The sequence below is a fragment of the Dama dama genome, chromosome 4, assembly GCF_033118175.1.
Source record: "Dama dama isolate Ldn47 chromosome 4, ASM3311817v1, whole genome shotgun sequence".
Taxonomy (NCBI): Eukaryota; Metazoa; Chordata; class Mammalia; order Artiodactyla; family Cervidae; genus Dama; species Dama dama.
The window spans coordinates 67047126-67072874 of NC_083684.1; the positions used below are offsets into that span (position 1 = coordinate 67047126).

At 41.4% G+C, this 25749-nt stretch overlaps 1 protein-coding gene and 1 pseudogene across 1 annotated transcript in view; one reads left to right on the plus strand and one right to left on the minus strand.

Moving 5' to 3' along the window:
* LOC133055200 (zinc finger protein 208-like) overlaps window positions 1-25749 on the minus strand; it is a 135192-nt gene that overhangs the window by 106883 nt on the left and 2560 nt on the right.
* LOC133054826 (NADH dehydrogenase [ubiquinone] 1 alpha subcomplex subunit 3-like) lies at window positions 9430-9686 on the plus strand (annotated as a pseudogene).

Here is a 25749-nt window from a genome sequence, read left to right on the forward strand (position 1 = left end):
TGTGAGATGAGTGCAATTGTGTGGTAGTTTGAGCATTCTTTGGAATTGCCTTTCTTTGGGATTGGAATGAAAACTGACCTTCTCCAGTCCTGTGGCCAGTGTCGAGTTTTCCAAATTTGCTGGCTTATTGAGTGCAGCACTTTAGCAGCAGCATCTTAAAGGATTTGAAATAGGTCAACTGGAATTCTATCATCTCAGTTAGCTTTGATCATAGTGATGCTTCCTAAGCATCTGGATGAAACACAAGCTGGAATCAAGATTTCCAGAAGACATATCAATAACCTCAGATACGCTGATGACTCCACCCTTATGGCAGAAAGTGAAGAAGAACTAAAGAGCCTCTTGATGAAAGTGAAAGAGGAGAATGAAAAGTTTGTCTTAAAACTCAACATTCAGAAAACTAAGATCATGGCATCTGGTCCCATCACTTCATGGCAAATAGATGGGGAAACAATGGAAACAGTGAGAGACTTTATTTTTGGGGGCTCCAAAATCACTGCAGATGGTGACTGCAGTCATGAAATTAAAAGACACTTGCTCCTTGGGAGAAAAGTTATGATCAAATTAAACAGCATATTAAAAAGCAGAGATATTACTTTGCCAAAAACGTCTGTCCAGTCAAAGCTATGGTTTTTTTAGTAGCCATGTATAGATGTAGGAGTTGGACCATAAAGAAAGCTGAGATCAGAGAACTGATGCTTTTGAACTGTGGTGTTGGAGAAGACTCTTGAGAGTCCCCTGGACTGCAAGGAGATCAAACCACTCCATGAATATTCATTGGAAATTCAAGGAAATCAGTCTGAATATTCATTGGAAGCACTGATCCTGAAACTAAAACTCCAATACTTTGGCCACCTGATGGGAAGAACTGACTCACTGGAAAAGACCCTGATGCTGGGAAAGATTGAAGGTGGGAGGAGAAGGGGACGACAGAGGGTGAGATAGTTGGATGGCATCACCAACTCGATGGACATGAGTTTGAGTAAGCTCTGGGAGTTGGTCTTGGACAGGGGAGCCTGGCATGCCGCAGTTCATGGGGTAACAGAATCGGACACGACTGAGCAACTGAACTGATCTGACTGACTGACGGTGAATATAAAGTATCTGTAATAACTGGCAGAAAGTGAAGAGGAACTAAAAAGCCTCTTGATGAAAGTGAAAGAGGAGAGTGAAAAAGCTGGCTTGAAGCTCAACATTCAGAAAACTAAGATCATGGCATCTGGTCACTTCATGGGAAATAGAAGGGGAAACAGAGGAAACAGTGTCAGACTTTATTTTTGGGGGCTCACAAATCACTGCAGATGGTGATTGCAGCCATGAAATTAAAAGACGCTTACTCCTTGGAAGGAAAGTTATGACCAACCTAGATAGCATATTAAAAAACAGAGACATTACTTTGCCAACAAAGGCCCGTCTAGTCAAGGCTATGATTTTTCCAGTGGTCATGTATGGATGTGAGAGTTGGACTGTGAAGAAAGCTGAACGCCGAAGAATTGATGCTTTTGAACTGTGGTGTTGGAGAAGACTCTTGAGAGTCCCTTGGACTGCACGGAGATCCAACCAGTCCATCCTAAAGGAGATCAGTCCTGGGTGTTCATTGGAAGGACTGATGTTGAAGCCGAAACTCCAATACTTTAGCCACCTCATGCAAAAAGTTGACTCATTGGAAAAGACCCTGATGCTGGGAGGGATTGGGGGCAGGAGGAGAAGGGGATGAGAGAGGATGAGATGGCTGGATGGCATCACTGACTCAATGCACATGAGTTTGGGTAAACTCCAGGAGTTGCTGACGGACAGGGAGGCCTGGCATGTTGCGATTCATGGGGTCCCAAAGAGTCGGACTCGACTGAGCGACTAAACTGAACTGAACTGAATAACACGGTAGCATGACATCTCGTGGATAGTGTTAGTGGTAAAGAATCTGCCTGCCAATGCAGGAGACATAGGAGATGCTGGTTTGACCCCTGAGTACAGAAAATGCCTTGGTGGAGGGCAGGGCAATCCACTGCAGTATTCTTGTGTGGAGAATCCCATGAACAGAGGGCTGCAGTCCATGGGGTTGCAAAGAGTCACACACAACTAAAACAACTTAGCAGGCACACAGAATGACATCTCATAGTATTCCCTTTTTTTCTACTGGCCGTAACCCTCAAATAAGTTCAGATCACATTTTTCATAAATGGTTTATTGTGTCATTTCCTCGATTTTACTACTGGGACATTATGATTGCACAGGAGTATTGATGAGAGCTACCTTCACTGCTCCATGATACTGCTGCCTTGGCATCATTTGTGTAGACTGGTAGCCCACGGGTGCCTTGTTTTGACACCAGTTATCCTCATAAGCACATACACTAGATAACAGTCTGTAAATTCATAAGCAAATGTAAATTCCTCGTAGGTCTTCCCCAGCAGCCCTGGTAACCAGCAGTCTTCCTAAATCCCAGGCCCTTCCATTTTTAATTATTCATTTATTTATTTCTGGCCGTGCTGGGTCTTTGTTGCTGTGCCGGCTTTTCTCTAGTTGTGGCCACGGGCTTAGCTGCTCCACGTCCCGTGGGATCTTCCAGGGATGGAACCCGTGTCCCATGCATTGGCAGGAGGATTCCTAGCCACAAGGAAAGTCATTAGTTCTCGGTGAGAATACTTCGTGTTCTACAGGGAGCCTTGATGCTGACAAGACACCTGAGAAAAGACTCTGGGACAGGAGGGAGAAATATTCTAAAGCTCTGATCTTGACTGTCATCAGAATAAAAGGGGGAGAAAATTAGCAGTTGAAAACCACCTCAATAGGCAACATCAGAAGTAGAGAATGAAAGGTTTATAAACTGTTAATCCAGGGCATTTCAGGAGGAAAAGCAGACGTAGCCTCTGACCCAGGACAGGACATTTACCCGAGAAGCGGCCATTTCCTCCTCTTTTCCTCCTGCCCTGGGTCGTTTTCTCCTCAGGTCCTGGGGAAGAATCACTCAGCGTCCTGAGATTACACCTTCCAAGGCGTCAGCAGGGCGCCTTCGCCTGCTCCCCACACGCCCACAGGCAGGAGGAGCTTGAAAAGCCGAGAAGGCCCACCTCTCCTGGCCTTGTCTCAGGAGAGACTGAGGACGATCAGCTCCTCCCGGAGACGCGCCGTCAAGCCCTCCTTTGTGTCCACACGTGTTCGCTCCCCGGATTCCGCCAGCACGGGACCGGTGAGCGGCACCGGCGTCCGCCTCCCGGCCCGGCCCAGCAGACCCCGCCGCCCCTCCGGGCCTGAAGCTGGCGCTGAGCGCTCGCAGACGCGCCGAAGCCCCGCGTTCAGCCCGGGCCTCGCCGGGAGCCGGAAGACGAGCGGCGCGGCTGCTCCCCCGGGACCAGGGGCGGGAGTTTGCGAGGAGGGGCCTCCTGGGCCCCCAGACGAGAACCGCTTCCCTGAAGATGTTCTCTGCAGCCGTAAAGTGGATACAAAGCCTCCCCCGTCTAAGAAGCAGTGAGCTGGCCGGTTTGAGGGGAAGCCGTGAGCCGGCACGTTGAACGAGCCCCTGTGGGTGCTGACGCGGCTCCTGTAACACCCGTCTTCCGTGGCTCTGAGCCGGAGCCATCGCACACAGCACCCCTGGGAGCCCTGAGCCGGCGAGGGCGCGGCTGGAACCTCTGAGAACGCCGGCTCGGCCCGCCTGATGCCCGGGAGGGGCTCCTCCTGGGGGCGGCCCTCCGTGGCCGCGAGCTGCGCTTGGGGAAGGGGAGGCGGAGGCGAGTGGAGGACAGAGTCAGATGATGGCCTTGGCGGGGTGAGGCTTGCTCTCCCAGATCTTCCAAAGTTACCCCGAGTCCCGGGCCCTGTCCCCCCTCCCCTCCCTGGGGCCACGTGCTTCCGTGCTCAGGAGCCCAGCCGTGTCCCGCTTTTCTGCGACCCCGTGGGCGAGAGCCCTCCAGGCTCCTCTGCCCTTGGGGTTTCCCAGCAGGAATACTGGCGTCGGTTGCCACTCCCTTCTTCAGGGGATCTTCCTGACCCAGGGATCGATCCCGCGTCTCCTGGGTCTCCTACATGGCAGGTGGATTCTTTACCACTGAGCCGCCTGGGAAGACCCCTGGGGCCAGAGGCATTCCCAAAATGACTTGCATTGTGACCACCTATCCATAGGTGAGGGGGCCTCCATCTTCAGAGACCAGGAGGCACGAAGGTGTTTACATCACAGCTTTCTTTGAAAATAAACCTCAGGCAGACATGAAGGATGGATTAAAATGTATGTTGGGAAGGGACTAAAGCCTTTGGAAATGATGCCATAAATGTGTATTTGAAAGGGAAAGTGAAGTCGCTCAGTCTTGTCCAACTCTTTGCGACCCCATGGACTGTGGCCTGTCAGGCTCCTCGGCCCATGGAATTTTCTAGGCAAGAACACTGAATGGGTGTCATTTCTTTGTACAGGGGATCTTCTAATCTATGGATGGAACCTGCCTGTCTTGCATCTCCTGCACTGGCAGGTGGATTTTTTTTTTTTTTTTTTTTTTACCACTAGTGCTACCTAGGAATTGTTTCCACACTATGAGACTGGGTTAATGTATAATAACATGTGTCCATCATGACAGTTTTACATAGATTATTTCATGGTTCTGGAAGTACTCTAGACTCAAGATATTCATAGTCTTACCTTTGCAACACTTGGGAAAAACACTGACTATAATATCAAAAAACTCAATTTCAAACAAACAGCACAATCAATAAATGGGCAGAAGACCTCATTTCTCCTGACATTTAGGTGGCCACCAGGTACATCAAAGATGCTCAACATTGCTAATTATTAGATAAATGCAAATCAAAACCACAGTTATACCATCCCACATCAGTCAGAATGAACATTATCAAAGTGCCTGCAAATAGTATCAGAAATGCTGAGTGGTGGTGGTGATTTAGTCACTAAGTTGTGTCCTACCCTTGTGACCCCATGGACTGTAGCCCATCAAGCTCCTCTGTCCATGGGATTCTCCAGGCAAGAATACTGGAGTGGGTTGCCAGTTCCTCCTCCAGGGGATCTTCCTGACCCAGGGATCGAACCTGGGTCTCCTGAATTGCAGACAGATTCTTTATCAACTGAGTTGTGAAAAAAGCCTAGAGAGGGTGTGGAAAATAGGGAACCATCCTACAGTGTTCATGGGAATGTAAACTGCTACAACTACTAAAGACAGCAGGATGGAAGGTCCCTAAAAAACTAAAACTTTAGACAGTATGGTCTTTCCTTAAAAACACAGATTCCTGAAGTTTGGAGAAAATGAACACAATGGAAAACAGATGAAATAGATCTAATTTAAAAATCTGTCATTTCTCAGTTCTTAGTAAATAATCAAAAAGTTTGAAAGTACCAGTTTTGATCTAATACTTCTAAATTCTTCAAAAGACCAGGGTACAAATACAGACACACTCTTCATTCTTAGCTTTCTCAGTGGTAATGTATAACTTCATATGTTTATATATTGCATTCAATGTATGTCAAAGCCATGGAAAGAAGCTTCTTTAAGCATAGACAAGAAACACATGCTAAAAAATACATAGTGTAGAATTTTATGACTATTAGTTCAGAATATTAACAACATGCCTTTTATACAGTTCTTGTGAGTTTTTAAGGTTTGCACTTGTTAAAATGAGACTCTGGCAGTCTGTGGAATGTCTCAGTTCCACAAAGGACCACAACGGCAATGAGGGAGGTGAGTTTATGACTTCAGGTCCTGAGAGAATTCACAGGCAGCCTTGAGGGCCCCCTGAGGGAGGTCAGGCTAGAACCAGGCTGAGAAAGCTCCAGTACTTTGGGTTTAGGCCTTTATAAGGGACCTGGGTGAAGTGTTCTGGGCTTCCCAGGCTGAGGGTGGGTTGCTCAGTTCAAACCAAGAGGAGCAGGATTTTGGTGAGCTCTGAGGGTGTCATTGAAGGGAGGCCTGTGAAGTAGACCCTGGGGTTCAGCAAGACTGCTGATCTCAAGGAAGGTGGTCATCTAGTGCAGGTGCTCACAGGACTAGCTGATGTGAGTTCAAGGACCTGCAGGCTGCCTGCTCCCCAGACAGATGCTGAGGCAGCAATAGCATGGAGCCATTCAGATAAGCTCTCAACAATACTCTGTATAACCCTTCTTATTTGAACCAGCTGGGCTGCAGTCAGAGGAGGAGCGAGGCGAGTGAGGTGGTGGGAGAGGGAGTTCCACGAGGAGGAATTTTGTTCAGCTATTAAAATAATGAAAAATAAAACCAAACCAAACCAAAGGAACCTCATTAGTCTCAAAAGCTTTTGCAAAAGAGGGGAACCCTAAAGGAAAAAAAAAAAAAAAAAAAAAAAAAACCTCTACAAAAAAGTTGCAATCAATGTAAAAATAAGGAATTCATCCCTAACACATGCAAACAACCCATGCTGTTCAATAAAAATAAAATGGGAGGGGAAAAGATCTAAATGGACATTTCTCCCAAGAAGGCATGCAGGTAGCTATAAAGCACATGAAAAACGCTCACATCGCTAATTATTAAAGAAATTCAAATCAAAACTACAACTTATCACCTTGTTGTAGGAAGGGGGGCCCCTCCAGGGGGCCAAGAGCTGGTTCTTGTCTAACACCCGGAAAAGAATTGTCTGAGGAGACATGTGCTGACAAAGCAAAGACTTTATTAGAAGAAGGTACCCAGGCAGGGAGCAGCAGGGTAAGAGAACCCAGGAGACCTGCTCTGCCACGTGGCTCGCAGCCTCGGGTTTTATGGTGATGGGGTTAGTTTCCTTCCTGGTGGTGCATGCTTCGCTCAGCCAAGATGGATGCTAGCAAGAGGGATTCTGGGAAGTGGACGGACACACAATGTCTCCTTTTGCCCTTTCCCGAACTCTTCTGGTTGGTGATGGCTTATTAGTTCTGTATTCCTTACCAGGACCTCCTGTCATAAAACAACTCATGCGAATGGTTACTAGAAAGCCTGGCCAGGGTGGGCGGTTTCAGTCAGTGTGCTTCCCCTAACAACCTCACACAGGTCAGAATGACCTATGTCTTAAAGTTTAGAAACAATAAATGGAGGAGAGGGTGTGGAGAAATGGAAACACTCCTACACTGATGCTGGCAATGTAAGCTGTTAACAGCCAGGATGGAGGACAGGGAGGAGGTTCCTTAAACTAGTGAAAAGTGAAAGAATTTACATCTCTCTCTAACTGCTAACAGAAGAAGAAACTGCAAATCAATTAAAGAGTTAAATGAAGGGAACATTATTTTATTCTTAACCTCTTAAGGAAAATATATGCAGAAAACACGTTTTGACATAAATCACAGCAAGTTCTTTTTGGATCCACCCTCAGAATAATTCAAAATAAAACTAAACTGAAAAAAGGCACTTCATTAACCCAAAAAACTTTTGCACAGGAAGGACAACTCTCAGTTCAGTTCAGTTCAGTCGCTCAGTCGTTTCTGACTCTTTGTGACCCCATGGCCTGCAGCACACCAGGCCTCCCTGTCCATCACCAACTCCCAGAGTTTACTCAAACTCATCTCAATTGAGTCGGTGATGCCATCCAACCATCTCATCCTCTATCGTCTGCTTCTCCTCCTGCCTTCAATCTTTCCCAGCATCAGGGTCTTTTCCAGTGAGTCAGTTCTTCACATCAGGTGGCCAAAGTGTTGGAGTTTCAGCTTTAACATCAGTCCTTCCAATGAATATTCAGGACTGATTTCCTTTAGGATGGACTGTTTGGATCTCCTTGCTGTCCAAGGGACTCTCAAGAGTCTTCTCCAACACCACAGTTCAAAAGCGTCAATTCTTTGGCACTCAACTTTCTTTATAGTCCAACTCTCACATCCATACATGACTACTGGGAAAGGCATAGCCTTAACTAGATGGACCTTTGTTGGCAATGTAATGTCTCTGCTTTTTAATATGCTGTCTAGGTTGGTCATAACTTTTCTTTCAAGGAGCAAGTGTCTTTTAATTTCATGGCTGCAGTCACCATCTGCAGTAAAAGACAACCCTCAGAATGGGAAATTATATGTTTGCAGCTAAAGTTAAAAACAAGGAATTGATCTCCAAAGATGCAAACTGCTCACGCAGCTCTAGATTAAAAAAGAAAAAGGAAAAAAAAAAAAAAAAAATCAACGCAATAGAAAAACTGGCAAAGACATAAATGAACAGTCCTCTAAAGAAGGCACCAGGACGTCCATAAAGCCCATGAAAAGATGCTCAGGATCACTCTAGAGAAATGCCAGTCTAAACTGCCACGAGGTATCAACTCACACCCCTCAGAACAGCCATCCTCCAAAAGATCTACAAGGATTAAATGCTGCTGAGGGTGAGGGGGACGGGGAATCCTCCTACACTGTGCTTTCATGACTGTAAAGAAAAATCACCTGTCCTCAACAAATGTCCTTGGGTAGGTCCGGGAACAATAATTCAAATCAGGGCAGATGGTGAAGAAGCCAAACTTGAGAGGTCATTTTTAGTCACACTGTTTTCTTTAAAAAAATCACATGGAAAACTTTCAACATCATGAATCTTATAGAAATTTAAAAGGCGGTATCAGCTCATACCTGTCAGACTAACCTTTGTCAAAAAGTCTACAAACAATAAATTCTTCAGAGCTGTCAAGAAAGGAAAACCCTCCTACACTGGTACTGGCAATGTAAATTGTAAACAGCTAGTAAGGGGGATAGTGTGGAGGTTTATAAGTAAGTAAAAAGAGAATGAAATTATGACATTTCATAACCCCACAGAGTAAAAGGAACTCTAAATTGATTAAAGACCTAAATGGAGGGGCCATTACTCTCAACCTCTTCAGGAAAACTAGGCTGAAACCCCTTTGGCTTAAACCACAGCCAGTTCTTTTTGGATCTACTTCTCAGAGTAATGTAAAATCAAACAAAGGTCAACAGAAGGACTTCTCTGATCTTAAAAGCATTTGCACAGCAAGTGAAAGCCTAAAGGAAAGAAATAGGCAATCCTTAGAATGGGAGAAAAAGTTTGCAACCCATTTTAAAAACAAGGAATTCCTCTCCAAAACATGCAAACAGCTCATGCAGCTCAGTATGGAAAGAAACAAACAGCCCGATAGAAAAACAGGCCAAAGATCTAAATGGATATTTGTCCTAAGAGGGCAGGCAGATGGCCATGAATCACATGAATAGATGCTCAGGATGACTGTTACAGAATTGCCACTCAAAATGGCACACGTTATCAGCTCACACCCCTCAGAATGGCCATCTTTGAAAAGATCTACAAAGATTAAGTGCTGTCGAGTGTGAGGGGAACAGGGAATCCCCCTACACTGTGGGTGGGAATGTAAATAGGTGGGTGCAGTCACGAAGGAAAACAGTATAGACATTCCTTACAACACTAAATATAGAGTTACCACCGAACCAGCAAGCTCGGTACCTCTTGCCTTAGATCCGGAGAAAATCATAATTTAAAATAATACTTACTTCAGGCTGCCGCTGCGACCAAGATGGCAGAGAGAGTCTCAGCCTTCCTCAAGAATGTCTGGGCCAAGGAACCGGTGCTAGTGGCATCCTTTTGCCATTGCAGGCCTCGCTGTAATCCTTGCCCACACTCAGCCCCTACACCAAGTACTCACTCATGAACAACCGGGCCACACCCTACAACTACCCAGTGCCCCTCCAAGACGATGGGAACATACCCGACGTGCCCGGCCACCCCCAGGACCCCCAGGGACCAAGCCTGGAGTGGCTGAAGAGACTGTGAGCGCCTCCGTTGACAGGGAGCAGCCCCCGCCCCAATGGCCCCAATAAATGCGTGAAAACCAAAAAATAAAATAAAATAAAATAATACTTCCCTATTTTCAGGGCAGCACTATTGACAATATTTAAGACAGAGCATCAACTGAAATGTCCATCGATAGAGAAATGAAGAGTTACTGGTCCACCTACACATTGGCATACACTCAGGCAACAAAAAGAGAGAAAAAGTATCATTGTCAACACCATGGACGGACCAAGATTTATCATACTGAGTGAAGTCAGTCAGAAAGGGGGAGAGAAATATATTACTTACAGGTGGAATCTATAAATTTATACAAATGAATGAATTCATAAATAGAAACAGACGCACAGACTTAGAAAACCAAGTTGTGATTATTTAAAAGAAGGTAGGGGGAGGGAGACATTGAGAGGTTGAGATTAGCAGATACTTATGACTTATTATCTTAACAACCTAGATAATCATGATGATGTGATCACTCACCTAGAGCCAGACATCCTGGAGTGTGAAGTCAAGTGGGCCTTGGAAAGCAACACTTTGAACAAAGCTAGTGGAGGTGATGGAATTTCAGTTGAGCTATTTCAAATCCTGAAAGATGATGCTGTGAAAGTGCTGCACTCAATATGCCAGCAAATTTGGAAAACTCAGCAGTGGCCACAGGACTGGAAAAGGTCAGTTTTCATTCCAATCCCAAAGAAAGGCAATGCCAAAGAATGCTCAAACTACTGCACAATTGCCCTCATCTCACACGCTAGTAAAGGAATGCTCAAAATTCTCTAAGCCAGGCTTCAGCAATACGTGAGCCATGAACTTCCAGATGTTCAAGCTGGTTTTAGAAAAGGCAGAGGAACCAGAGATCAAATTGCCAATATCCACTGGATCATCGAAAAAGCAAGAGTTCCAGAAAACCATCTATTTCTGCTTTATTGACTATGCCAAAGCCTTTAACTGTGTGGATCACAATAAACTGTGGAAAATTCTGAAAGAGGTGGGTATACCAAACCATCTGACCTGCCGCTTGAGAAACCTGTATGCAGGTCAGGAAGCAACAGTTAGAACTGGACACAGAAGAATAGACTGGTTCCAAATAGGAAAAGGAGTCCATCAAGGCTGTATATTGTCACCTTGCTTATTTAACTTATATGCAGAGTACATCATGAGAAATGCTGGGCGGGAGGAAGCACAAGCTGGAATCAAGATTGCCGGCATGCTGTGGTCCTTTAATGGACTGGAACCTGGTGGTATGGAGTCGACGATAAGAAAGTAAAAGAGAGAAAGAGGCTGATATTCCCTGGTTTATGCAGAGGACCAATAAAGCCCTTGACACAGGACTTGCATTGCTCACGAAGGCACCAGGCGCCCTCTCGAGGGGGTGAAGGCACAAAGTGCCTTCTCGAGAGGGTCAAAGAAGCCCAGGCAGGAAAGTGAGCATGACGGGTCTCCACACTCCAGAGAGTCAGCCAGAAAAAGAGAGACAGAGAGAGACAAAAAAGACACGGCGACCTAAGCTTTGATGGAGCAAAGGTGCTTTAATGATTTTTCTATGAGTATATATAGGCTGTGGTACAAGAAACTTCTTTCGGGAATGATAGAAATCAGAAAACCAAACGTATACAACAACCGTTACCAAGGGAACAAGGGGTAATGTTAGTCACAAGGTCAGGAGACAATCCATATCTCAAGAAAGGGGAGCAAGACTAAGCAGTTTTGTCCTAAAGAGAATGTTTACTAAAGGAGACCCAAGCCTGCCTCACACAATGACCTCAGTCCCTGGGAGCAGCGTGCTGTTCCGCTTGCAGAGGGATAAAGGACTCATGAGAGACAGCACGTAGGAATCCTCCCGTCAAACATTCCCTGAAAATTCCCCCTTATTTATTTATAATATTTGTAAGAATAGTTCTGACCATCAGAGTTTGTTTAGTTTTGACAATCTTTGCATGAAGGCAACGGTAGACAACAAATATAATTGTTAAGACAATCACCAGAATTATAGTTCCAGGCCCAATGCTATGAGTAAGGTTTTGAAATCATCCATGTGGGTCTAGCCCAGATAACTGATCAGCTAATTGTTTAGCTAAAGTTTCGATACTAGTAGAAGAGGGCAGATTATTAGAAAAGGTTTCACATATTTCTTTTTGTAATAACTGTACATTCAGAAAGGCATTATCATGTATGTTTTGTAAATGAAACTTGATTTGTTCCCAGTTGTAGGCACTATTATTGAAATGAACAGGAGTAACACAAAATTGAGTGGAATTCTAATCACATTTTAGCATCACTTGTCTTTGTACATCTGTTGATTGATCTCCAATCCATCTGATGGCTGTTCTCAGTTCCTGTATTTCTTTTTGAATATCCTCATCTTTTTGAGCCTGAGCGGCCCACATAGTATGAGCATCTTTAGTCCAATTTTGGATAAAATTATGTGTTTGAATTGAGGTTTGTAAAGTAACGCCAGTGATGGCAGCGATGGTGCAAATAGTTATTAATTCCAAAATGCCACAATCAGCCATCCAATGAATTGTTTAGATCACTGGAGTAATTTAGTAAATAACCAGGAAGCAAGTCCAGCCTTGGGACCTTCTTCCAAGGGCCATTGGAGATTTATTGGTAACCACAGATTATGTCGAGATTGAAGAATCAAAACGGAGTCATTTTTTAAGGAAATAGAGGAGTTAAGACAAGTATATAATTTACAATTTATGCAAGTTACAGAATGTAAAATCTTATTGAATTGTAAATTTTCTATAGCTACAACAAAAGGAAGTAGAACATACGCTTGTATAAAATATGATTGATTATAGTGAAAGAAATAATTGCTATAGCTACGATTGGTCCCTGTGAAATGTCTGGTCCAAGTCCCAAGTTCTGTGGTGTTTGCAGCAAGTTTTCAGATGTCACATTGTTTAGGCCCAATCTGTTTATCAAGGATGATTCGAGGACCAGGGGCGGGGGCGGGGGGGGGGTGGTGGTGTAGGGCGGGAATTCCATCATCAAGCTATCCAAGAAATCCTCTGTCATGGTAATGTTCCATTGTAGTATTAGTAACCTTCCATGTTACTTGAGTAACATAATCACCCATAGTGCTGTTAATATCATCTGAGCAGTTAGATAACCACATACCATGGGGTCCCCAATCGACAATTGTATGATTAGCCACAGACATTAATTTTTCTGATTTGGCCTGACATTTGTCCCAATGAACAGGAATATATTTAAAGTTCTTATTAGTAAACCCTTTGCATAGTGTTCTTTGTTTTTTCTTTAATTCTTTTCCTAAAGTTTTAGTAGTATAAACATGATTCATGGACAAAGAATGGGCAGTAAGTAATCCAAGAAGCATCAGAAAGTCCTCTTTTGGAGGCAGGGCGAAGGCTCAAGTTTGTCAGCTAACATTTATGCATAATTCTGTTGTGCCCATACATAAAGGAAGGACTTCATAACCTAGAAAGATATTAATTAGTTTTTCTTTTTCTTCAGGATGAGAGGGCCCCTCCAAGTTCCAAGGATGGGGCATATGTGTTGACTCATTAGTGGATATGATTGGTTCTATATCTGTCCATTTTATAACCTACAATAAAAAAGGGGGGTTAGGTATATAAGCCCAATAAGTGTGATCAATCATGTCAACCTGAGCAGGGGAAGCAAAAGCAAGCAAAGCAAGCATAGAGAAGAAAAATATTTTCAGGATTCTGAGGCATTCCCTGTTGAGAAATCAGATTTTCAGTTTAATTAGTAAGGGTTTTTATCTGTCCCCAAGTAGGAAGAACATAAGGTCGATGACATCGAGTGCGGTGTTTTTTGGAAATTTTTAAAGTCACCATGGCTTATATTGGAATTCTTTCTTCCTGGGGTTTCTGTTGTTTCATCTCTAGTCTGAATGCTGGGGGCCCCCTTAGGTTGAATCTTCTGAAGAGAAAGTCATGTGGGTTCGTTGGATCCATCTGGAGAAATAGAAGCATACCCCTTTGCCTGTAAGATTAGTTTCTTAGATTTCCATTGATTAGTTAACCTGTCTTGATATCAAATGGGCAAAGGAAAGGAGGTGTCCTTCAATGTTTCAAAACTTTTTTTTTTTGCTTTTGTCAAAACATCTCTTTGTGGTAAGTTTAAAAATTTAAAACAAATTAGGCTATATTAACAATAGTTATAAAAAGAAAGGAAAGCGACAATGATGAAAACATTCTTAGGAAATATTTCAGTCCAAAAGAAAAAAATCATTCAGAAATCTGTTTGGGACTGGTATTTGGCTGTGGTTTTGAATTAACGGGTTGATTTTCTCTTCACACAGTGTATACATTTTTCCTGATATAAAAAGAAATGGGATCTGACTGTGTTGTAAGTGGTTTGTGTTATTTGGGGCAAAGGATTAGGAGTAAACATTTAAATATTTTTTCCTAAGTGAAATTATTGAAAAGGTGATGCAGAACAACTTGACAATTGAAATGTTGCTCACATCCTAATATATTTGACCTTGTCCTTGAAAAAGAAATGCAGCCTAGCAGCTGTTGAGTCTCTCTGTTCAGTGTGTTAAAGAAGATGATTATACTTTCAAGACAGACCTGAAAAGAAGGTGAATATTGTGCATTTTTGATGTTCTTAGGAACAAATAATTTATTCAGGAAACGTTGTCTTTTTTATGTTGTTTTTGTTTTGTATTGTGAAACAGGCATTGAAGTTGATGTTGTTTTGCTTTAAGAATCTTACTGACTGGAAACAGAAATAAAGTTATATTAATAATAGTTATAGGCTTAAAGACTATATTGCTTTAGAATCTAGTAAAGTTTGTTCTGGATAAGGAAGATAAAAATGTTCCTGCGTATTTCCTCTTATTTAATTTTTTGTGTGCAGTTACAGTGTATAATGTTTTTGTTTAATTATGTCTTGTTTTTGTGGACTATAAGGAATGTTTGTAATCTGTTTAATAGAAAATGAATGTAAAAATTGTTTGAACTACTTAGAAATATAGGCAGAGCCATTGTCTGTTTTTATAGAACTAGGTGTTCTCATTATCACGAAAGTTTTACCTTAGAGAGGTGTTGCCCCTAGAAAAGAAGAATTTGTATTGATCGAGACATGTAAGAAGGGAGAGGTAGAAAGTTCAGGACAATGAGTTATATTTATTTGCCATAAAATTTTCTTTCATTTGTCATAAACCTTTTTAATATTTTTGTATTCATCATTTTATTTGCCATTTCTTATATCTTTCTATTAAAAGCATATATTTTACTTTTCTTTAGCAACTATGAAGTGTCTTGTATGTTAGTATTTTATAGATTGTTAAATATATTTATTAAATCATATTATATTATATATATTTATATAAATTTATATTTATATTTATTAATAGCTTAAAATCTTTTTAGTTTTTCTCTAAGAAAAACTTTCTGTAAGAGTAAGTTAATGTTCAGTAATTAATGTTATAAAATCTTACTTCATTTGGAAATGACCTAGTTGTTTAATAAACTTTTATTATTTAGTTTAGTATAACTCTAGAAACTTAAGTTACTCCAATCTTAAGAGATTGTTTTAGATTATAATAATAGATTATTCTATTAAAAATATAATTATTTTTAATAAAGCTTATCTAAAACTTTTCATCTCATTTATATATTTGTATATATAGATAAAGAGTTACCTTTTTTGTTGACAAATTTAGTTTACCTTAAACCAAGGCATAATAAAAGTATTACATAATGTTAATGACTTAAGACATGTCTTAATTAGATTAACAAATAATTATATTTAAATTATATTTATATTTAAATAAACATATTTAATATTGAATATTTTTCAGTTCATGTGAAGTTGAATTTAAATAGAGCTTATTAACTTCATGTTATCCAAAAACAAAGACATATATTGAAACATAGTTAATTTTAGATAGATAGGCATAGTTCTCCATTTGAAATTTAAAATATCTTTCTTTTTTTATTTATTTATTTTGAGTTCCACCAATTTGTTAATGGCTGGAGTCCTAGATAGAGTGGCTGTGTATCCCAAGGACATGATAAGAGTTAACTTAAGGCTTTTTCTTAGGCCTATTTTTGTTTCTCAGGCAGAACTGGAGCTCCAAAAAGGTATTTTAACAAGTTAACCTTTTCCTAACTGCACGTGCAAGAAGAACCGGTTTTGCAATTTCAAAAAAGATTTTATTTTAGTCAGCTTTCTCCAGAGTCTAAAGAACATCATGGCCATTCAGTGTCAAAAATATTATTTCTCCTTTTTGTAGCTATAGTATATTATTAATGATATATACATGAGGGAATTGCTGTCACATAGGAAGTAAAGCCTTGGCTACAAAATTTTGACAAATACTAGGACTGTTATGGAGAAGGCAGTGGCACCCTATTTCAGTACTCTTGCCTGGAGAATCCCAGGGATGGGGGAGCCTGGTGGGCTGACATCTATGGGGTCGCATAGAGTCTGACACGACTGACGTGACTTAGCAGCAGCAGTAGCAGGACTTTTAAGCATACCTTGAGGTAGCATAGTCTACTGAAATCTTTTATGAGGCCCGAAATGAATAGGATAAGGGAGAGAGAAAGTGAATCTCTCCCGGTCTAAAGGGTGTAAAGGTATATTAAAAAAGCAATCTTGTGAATCAGTAATAATAATGTGTCAATTTTGAGGAATAGTAATAGGTGATGGGATCTCTGGTTGTAACGCACCCATAGGTTTCATAGAAGAATTAACTTTTCTAAAGTCTGTTAAGAGACACCATTTGTTAGATTTCCTTTTTATAACAAAAATAGGAGAGTTCCAAGAAAAGCAAGATTCCTCAATATGTTTCAATTTTAATTGTGTGTTTATAAGTTCTTTAGTAGCTTGTAATTTTACTTTCATTAGGGGCCATTACTTTGTCCAAATAGGCTCATAATTTTTCTCAGTTGTTTTAATAATTGTTTTGTTTGTTAAATGAGCAGTGGCCCCTAGGAAAAATGTGGAATGTATATCTGAGTTTGCCGTTGCATAAGTAAGTCCCTTCCTATTAAGGGGTGCATCTATCACATAAGGTCTTAATGTTGTAGGTTGGCCTTTTGGTCTATCACATGGGTAGATTTGAATATTTTGATAAATTTCTTGAACTTTGGTTTGAGAAATTCCTGCAATTTGGCAAGAGACATTTTGTATAGGTCAGGATTTGGGCCATAAGTGTTTGGAAATAATAGTAATATTAGATCCAGTGCCAAGGAGACCAGAAAATCTTTTACCATTAATTTTGATATTTATATTTGGTAGGGCATATTCAAATACCAGTGATGTCCATAAGGATTGTTTTTGATCTGTATTGCCAAATCTGCCTGTCCGTACATTATTAGAGGAGTTAATAGAAATGTAAGGCAAAAGAAGTAATCGAGCAATTTTGTCCCCCTTTGGAATTGCCATAGAGTCTGAGCTGACATTATAATTTGAATCTCTCCTTTATAATTTGAATCAATTATTCCAGGGTGAACAGTAATTCCTTTAGAAGCCAAATTAGATCAGCCAAGTAAAAGACTGAAGGTTTGTGGGGGCAGGGGTCCAAAAAGTCTGGTAGGTATTCTAGAAGGGACTGCTTAAGGGTGAAGGAAAAAATCATTTAGGGCTGGTATATTAATGGCAGCACTGCTGGACGTTGAGGGTTTGAGGGAAAAGATAGAATTTGCCCCTGGTTTTTGTTGTAGGGGAGCTGGGGGGGTCCCCTGTTTGGAGTTTCCTGGAATAGGTTTTCCTTCAATATCAAATTTAAATTTACAATCTTTGGCCCAATGCATTCCTCTATGGTAGCAAGGGCGAATTCTTGGAGGTTTTTTATTAGCCTTCTTAGGGCAGCCCCTTTTTAAATGGTTTTTATCTCCACATGTAAAGCATCCTTCATTTCCCTTTTTAAAAGGTAGTAGCCATTGTTCCAGCTAGTATTTGTATCTTTTGAGTTTTTGATCCTAGATTGTGACAAGCCTTCAAATAATCAGTAATAGTCCTAGTCTCACAAATTGCAGCTATAGCTCTTTGACATTTCTGATTTGCATTCTCATAAGCAAGTAATTTCTCTAGCTGTTTCTTGGTTTCTTCTCCGATTATAGTACGGGAAATAGCAGCTTCTAATCTAGCTAAAAAATTAGCATAACTTTCATTAGATTGCAGAGGAGGAGCATTTGGAGCAGCCGGGGCAGGGCTAGTAAGAAAACTTTGAGATACTTTGTATTGTTTTAATTGGGCCTTTTGTAAAGTTTTATCATTTAATTTATACTTATGTAATAAGTGTTCTGTCTGTTGCTGAATATTGGAAGGGCTAGAATGTACCTTGAAATGGCAGAATTACAGCTTTAATGAGAGCCCATAGGGGGCTAGAGATCAATTGGAATATTTTTTCCTTGTTTGGCGGCTCATTTAACATTTCCTTTGACCCGGAGCCAAATTTCTAAATCAAAACTGCATTTATCAGGGAACTAAGGATTATATTCAACTACTGTTTGAAGGCAAGCCTCTATTCATTGGCGTGAAACCAGAAGTCCCTGAACTTTAAACAAATGGTGAAGTAAAGTAGAAAAATGATAGGGCTGGCCAGCCGTTTAACCCATGCCTTAGTACTTACCGACCTCAATAGGTCCCTGAGTCACTCCGCCCCATATGCCACGTATACCAGTGTCCCTGTTTCTTGGCGCCATTTGTTGTGGTCCTTTAATGGCCCGGGACCTGGTGGTACGGAGTCGACGATAAGAAAGTAAAAGGGAGAAAGAGGCTGATATTCCCTGGTTTATGCAGAGGACCAATAAAGCCCTTGACACAGGACTTGCATCGCTCATGAAGGCACCAGGCGCCCTCTCGAGGGGGTGAAGGCACAAAGTGCCTTCTCAAGAGGGTCTTAGAAGCCCGGGCAAGAAAGTGAGCACGATGGGTCTCCACGCTCCAGAGTCAGCCAGAAAAAGAGAGAGAGAGAGAGAGAGACAAAAAAAGATCCAGGGACCTAAGTTCTGATGGAGCAAAGTGTATATGTATGGAGCCTATGAGTATATATAGGCTGTGGCACGAGAAACTTCTTTCAGGAATGATAGAAATCAGAAAACCAAACATACAGCAACCGTTACCAAGGGAACAAGGGGTAATGTTAGTCACAAGGTCAGGAGACAATCCATATCTCAAGAAAGGGGAGCAAGACTAAGCAGTTTTGTCCTAAAGAGAATGTTTACTAAAGGAGACCCAAGCCTGCCTCACACAATGACCTCAGTCCCTGGGAGCAGCGTGCTGTTCTGCTTGAAGAGAGACAAAGGACTCATGAGAGACAGCACATAGGAATCCTCCCGTCAAACATTCCCTGACACCGGGAGAAATATCAATAACCTCAGATATGCAGATGATACCACCCTTATGGCAGAAAGTGAAGAGGAACTAAAAAGCCTCTTGATGAAAGTGAAAGAGGACAGTGAAAAGTTTGGCTTAAAACTCAACATTCAGAAAACTAAGATCATGGCATCTGGTCACATCACTTCATGGGAAATAGATAGGGAAACAGTGGAAACAGTATCAGACTTCATTTTTTGCGCTCCCAAATTACTGCAGATGGTGACTGCAGCCATGAAATCAAAAGACGCTTACTCCTTGGAAGGAAACTTATGACCAACCTAGATAGCATATTAAAAAGCAGACACATTACTTTGCCAACAAAGGTCCGTCTGGTCAAGGCTATGGTTTTCCTAGTGGTCATGTATGGATGTGACAGTTGGACTGTGAAGAAAGCTGAGCACCAAAGAATTAATGCTTTTGAACTGTGGTGTTGGAGAAGACTCTTGAGAGCCCCTTGGACTGCAAGGAGATCCAACCAGTCCATCGTAAAGAACATCAGTCCTGAGTGTTCACTGGAAGGACTGATGCTGAAGTTGAAACTCCAAAACTTTGGCCACCTCATGTGAAGAGCTGACTAATTGGAAAAGACCCTGATGCTGGGAGGGATTGGGGGCAGGATGCGACGGGGACGAGAGAGGATGAGATGGCTGGATGGCATCACCGACTCGATGGACACGAGTTTGGGTGGAATCTGGGAGTTAGTGATGGACAGAGAGGCCTGGTGTGGTGCGATTCATGGGATTGCAAAGAGTCGGACATGACTGAGCGACTGAACTGATGACTTATTATCAGATAGATAATCCAAACGGACCTACTAAATAGCACAGGGAAGTCTACTGAACAAAGTGAAAGATCCTACATGGGAAAAACCCTGAAAAGGAATAGATATAGGTCTATGTATAACTGAATCAAGTTCCTGTAAACCTAAAACAAACACAACGATGGAAATCAACCCTACTTCAATAGAAAATAAAAATTAAGTTAGCCAAAACAAACAGACAAAACAGGAAGCGTGAAAAAATGCTACTAACCTGTGGCCAGTCTTGGTTACTGAAAAACACAGTTAATACTGAATACTCCAGGCTAGGGGTAAAGAAGGAAAAAAATCCATCCTCAACAAATATCCTCAGGTAGGCCCTGGAAAAAGAATCAAAACAGGGCAGACCACCAAGAGGCTACTCTTGAGAGGTCAGTTTTACATTTCTTAAAAAAAAAAAAAAAAAATAGTGAAAAAGTTTCAACCTCCTGAAATCTTAGAAAAATGCAAATCAAAATTAAAATGAGGTATCACTTCTCACTGATCAGAATGGGCTTTGTTAAAAAGTCTACAAACAGTAAAGTTTGGGGAGGCTGTGGAGAAAAGGGGAACCGTCCTATACTGATGCTGGTAATGTAAACTGGGAACAGACACCATGGAGTATGAGGCGCACGTTCCTTAAACAAAGGAAAAGAGAATGAAATTATGACAACTCCCTAACCCCATACAAAAAAAGGAACTTGAAATCAATTAAATATCTAAATGATGGGATGATTACTCTAAATCTCCTGAGGAAAATAAATGCTTTGATATAAATCACAGCAAGTTCTTTTTGGACCTACCACTTAGAGAAATGAAAAATAAAACAAAAGTCAACAAAATGGATCTCATCGACCTTTAGGAAACCCTAAAGGAAAGAAAAAGTCAACCCTCAGAATGGGAAAAAAAATGTAACAAACAAAGACCTACATGGACTTCATCTCCAAAACATGTAAACTCCTCATGCACCTCAAACTCATATGGAACAGCTAAACAAGAGAAATTTTTTTGCCCAAAAGTCTGAATACAACTTATATGTTATTTTAAAAAAGAATCCTTCTAAATTATATTTTTTAATTGTGTCTGTGCACACATAGAAAGCAACTATTTTAGACCCTGGCATGGGTTCCAAGCCAGGAGATAAACACAGAAAATGGAAAAAATCATTCCTAAAAAGCTCTAATGAAAAATTAAAATGAATAAGCATTTTTATCCCAGTTGAGAAATTTAGCATGTATTAACAAATTGCTTATATATATAGACAAGATATCAAGGCTGTAACCCTTTCTTTAAAACAAAAGTAATCTTACTTTCTAAGTAAAGAAAAAAATTAAAAGTTGTAAAATATGCAAAGACTCACTGACATATCAACTAAACCTTTGTGATTAAATTATACCATGGTTCAAACACCCCTTGAAGGAAGTAGACAAAAAACCTAGCGATTACTTTTTGCTAGAAGTAATCTGAAATATATGAACAAAGCATTTTCATATATCTGGGATACCTGCTAACTATCTCCTTCTTACCAAATATATGTTCATTCAAGCATGTTATATTATATCTTTTAGGTAAAGTCATAGATGATTTTGATATAAAACTGATTAGAATGGAAAAATATAGGAGACTAAGGATTTTGGCTCCTATGGAGTTGAAGGAGCCAAAACAAGCTGAATTCTAACTACATATCTGGTTCATAAATGGCCATTGTGAATGGCACAGAGGTGAAACAGCCATGTAAGAAATCTTAGTTAAGATTGAACTTAAAGCATTATACAGATTTTACAGGTTTAATAGATTACAGATTTTACAGGCTTAATAGATTTGTAAACCTAGAAAAAACAATCCTTTAGACTATTTATATACTATATATCTAACAGTTTTTTACTTTTCAATCTTGAATGAGCCATATAAATAATTTTAGATCAATAATAATGCTATCCAAAATTGTTTTGAATATTTGGTCAAATATTCAGGAAATGGTAGAGCTTGGGATTTGCTTCAGTGGATCTGAGCTTGAGTTTCTCTAAAAAGAACAAAGGCAGCACACAGACAATTCTAATGGATGTTTTACCCAAATGAGGTAACTGGCAAAAATATCAGAAACAGAAAAAATGAATCATTTAATGTTAACATTTACATGCACACATACATACACTACTTAGGAACTATATACATATTAAAAGTGATAGAGAAAACCTATTCATGTCAATAAAATCAAGACTAGATTTCCCTGTTTAAACCTTATAATTTATTTCTGGTTGATTCTCTGTATTTTTTAAACATGCTAGGGCAAAAACACATGAGATATGATATAAATTAGAGCTCTTGCTTCTGAACGTTTTATTCTTTAGAAAATCTCTATCACTAGTGTTGAGTGCTATTTTAGATTTAACAGAGTTGAACATATATTAGTAATAAGATTCTTGTAAATATTATAGAAAATACAAAGATGTGAAAAGAATTCTATTTTGGGAATATGTTGTTCAGTTGCTCAGTCGGGTCCGACTCTTTGCGACTCCATGGACTGCAGCACGCCAGGATTCAGTCTGTCAGTGTTTCCATTGTTTCCCCATCTATTTGCCATGAAGTGATGGAACCGGATGCCATGATCTTCATTTTTTGAATGTTGAGTTTTAAGTCAGCTTTTTCACTCTCCTCTTTCACCTTCATCAAGAGTCTCTTTAATTCCTCTTTGCTTTCTATCATAAGGGTGGTGATACCTGCATATCTGAGTTTACTGATATTTCTCCCTGCAATTGCGATTCCAGCTTGTACTTCATCCAGCCCGGCATTTCGCGTGATGTACTCTGCATATAAGTTAAATAAACAAGGTGACAATATACAGTCTTGATATACTCCCTTCCCAATTTGGAACCAATCCTTTGTTTCATGTCTGGTTCTAATTGTTGCTTCTTGACCTCCATACAGGTTTAGAAGGGGGCAGGTAAGGTGATCTGATACCTCCGTCTCTTTAAGATATTCCACAGTTTATTGTGACCTACACACTCAAAGGCTTCAGTGTAGTCAGTGAAGTAGAAGTAGATGTTTTTCTGAAATTCTCTAGCTTTTCCTATGATCCAGTTGGTGTTAGCAGTTTGATCCGTGGTTCCACTGCCTTTTCTAAACCGAGGTTGTGCACCTGGAAGTTCACATACTGTTGAAGCCTAACTTGAAGGATTTTGAGCATTACTCTGCTAGCTTGTGAAATGAGTGCAATTGTGCAGTAGTTTGAATATGAGTGCTGAGTATATTAAAAATGGAAATAATCAGACCTGAGCTTAAGTAGTGAAAACTCACAAAACTCAAGAACCCTACTAAACACAGGTGAGTGTTCATTTCTCCAAAGCAAACAGAGGAAAATACGGATTTCTCATTAACTGTGGCAGCTTATTCACACTCCTCACTAGATCGTTCAAAGATTTTTATTAAAGATAAAGAGAAAAAGTATGAACACTTAGTGATGGAATCTCAGAGAACCACCTGAACCAATGGAACATGAGGTGTAATGGGATAAATGTTAGCAGTGATCTGAATCTCTCCTGAAAAAAATATCAGTTTTATGCAAATTTCACTGCATATATAACTTCCAAAGTTCTGTATATTAAAAGTACAGTTAAGCATGAGTTCTTCCTGCCAATATAGAGAAGAGTGTCTCACATTTTTCTTCTCCATTTTCCCCCCAAACTTTCTGTAGAATTCTGAACCACTGAGGTAATTCTATTTATAAGGACATTTTCTTAATCCTTTTCTAAATGTCTGAAGTTGCACCTACATGTAAATTCATCACTAATTTCCCCCTACTTCTCTAAGATCCCAAGACTGAAGCACATCCCAATAGGATTCTCAGAACCTATGCCTCCCTGGGTTGATCTCACACAAAGGAAATGTTTTCACCAGTTGAGAGTCATTAATTCATGTTGAGAATCTGTCATACTCCATAGAAAGCCGGGATACAGACAATGCAGAAAAGACTCTAGGACTAAGGGAGATGTAGTCTAAAGAGCCGGTCTTCACTACTATAAGAAAAAAAGGAAAAAATAAGTTGATAACCAATGCCCCGGGCAGAAATATTAGAAGCAGAGAAGTAAAGGTTTGCAGATTCTCAGTCCAGGAATTTCAGGAGGAAAAGCAGACACAGCCCCAGACCTGGGACAGGACATGTACCCAAGAAGCTGCCATTTCTTCTTCTTCCTCCTGCTCTGTCTTCTCTGGGGATGTTATGTTGCAAGTTCACACCTGTGTCTTGAGATACGTTCAAAGGCATCCGGACAGCTCTTTAACCTGCAACCACCTCACCTAGACAGAAGGACCTTGAAAAGCTGAAAAGACCCACCTCTCCTGTTCTGCCTCAGGAAATATTCAGGAACAATCACTTCCTACCTGGAGATGAGCCTGCGAATTTACTTGTTGATTGTTCACTCCCCACAGAGAGCTCCTAACCCTCTGCTCACACAGACCATGTGAGCTGACTGACTTCCCCGGTCCAACTCCAGCTAGACCAATGCTGCTGTCTCTCCTCGGACTGAAGCCGGGCCTCAGCTCTCACAAATGGACCAGGAGCCACGTTCTTAAGCCGGGATCTCCCTCAGAATCCCCTGGAGCACTTCCTACACACCACACTGATGCCCCCACAGGACCAAGAGAACTCTGTGGGGAGGGCACCGGGGAGGTCACTTCCTGACACTGGTCACGTGACCCTGATGGGAAACAGATGGAAACCACTTGGCTAAGGATTCTTTCTGAATCATTTCAGTGAACACAAATCACTCAAGGCCAGGGCCCCACTCTAAGAAGCTATGAATCTGCAGGTCTGAGCTGCAGAAATAAGTCTTTACCAGGCTTCCCATATGTTCTGATGTTTCTTCCCCAAGCCCACATTCAGACACCCAGAGCTCAAGCCCTCACACTCAGCACACCTGAGACGTCTCTGTAGGGGAGGATTTAGAATGGGAACTTCTGAGGGAGGTCAAGGCTAGAATCAGGCAGAGAAAGTTCCAGTACTTAGGGTTCAGGCCTTTCTAAGTGACCCTGGGTGAAGCGCTGTGGGCTCCTCGGGCTGAGTGTGGATGGGTCCATTCAAACCAGAGGAGCAGGATTCTGGTGAGCTCTGAGGGTGTCACTGAAGGGGGGCCTGTGAAGTACACCCTGGGGTTCAGCAAGACTGCTGGTCTCAAGGAAGTGGATCATCTAGGGCAGGTGCTCACAGGACTAGCTGGTGTGAGTTCAAGGACCTGCAGGCTGCCTGCTCCCCAGACAGATGCTGAGAACAAAGATGCTGAGAACAAAGGACAACTGAAGCAGGTGAGTTCATGACTCTAGGTCCTGAGAGAATTCACAGCAAGCTCTGAGTGAGGTCAAGGATAGAAGTGAGCAGAGAAAGAGGCAGTAATTGGGGCTCAGGTTTTTATAAGAGGCCCTGGGTGAAGTGCTGTGGGCTCCCCAGGCTGAGTGTGGATGGGTCCATTCAGACCAAAAGGACTAGGATTTTGGTGGCTCTGTGAGGGTGGCATTGAAGGGGAGATTGTGAAATAGCCCTGGGGCTCAGCAAGCCTGCTGGTCTCAAGGAAGGGGATCTTCTGGTGCAAGTGCTCACAGGACTGGCTGGTGTGAGTTCAAGGACCTGCAGGCTGCCTGCTCCCCAGACAGATGCGGAGGCAGCAACAGCATGGAGTAGTTCAGGCGAGTTCTCAACAGTACTCTGTATGATCCTTCTTATTAGAACCGTCACAATGTCCCTGCAGCTACAGAGAGGGGGAAAAGTACAATGGAGAAATGATGGGAAATACATGATCAAATGATTTGAGGTTTAAGGACAGTAAGGAAACTGTTACAGATGCCATCCCACTGTGCTACCAAAGATTTCACTCTCATGTGCTCTTCCCTGCAACCTTAAATAAGATGGGAGAGGTTAACAGTGGTGGTAGG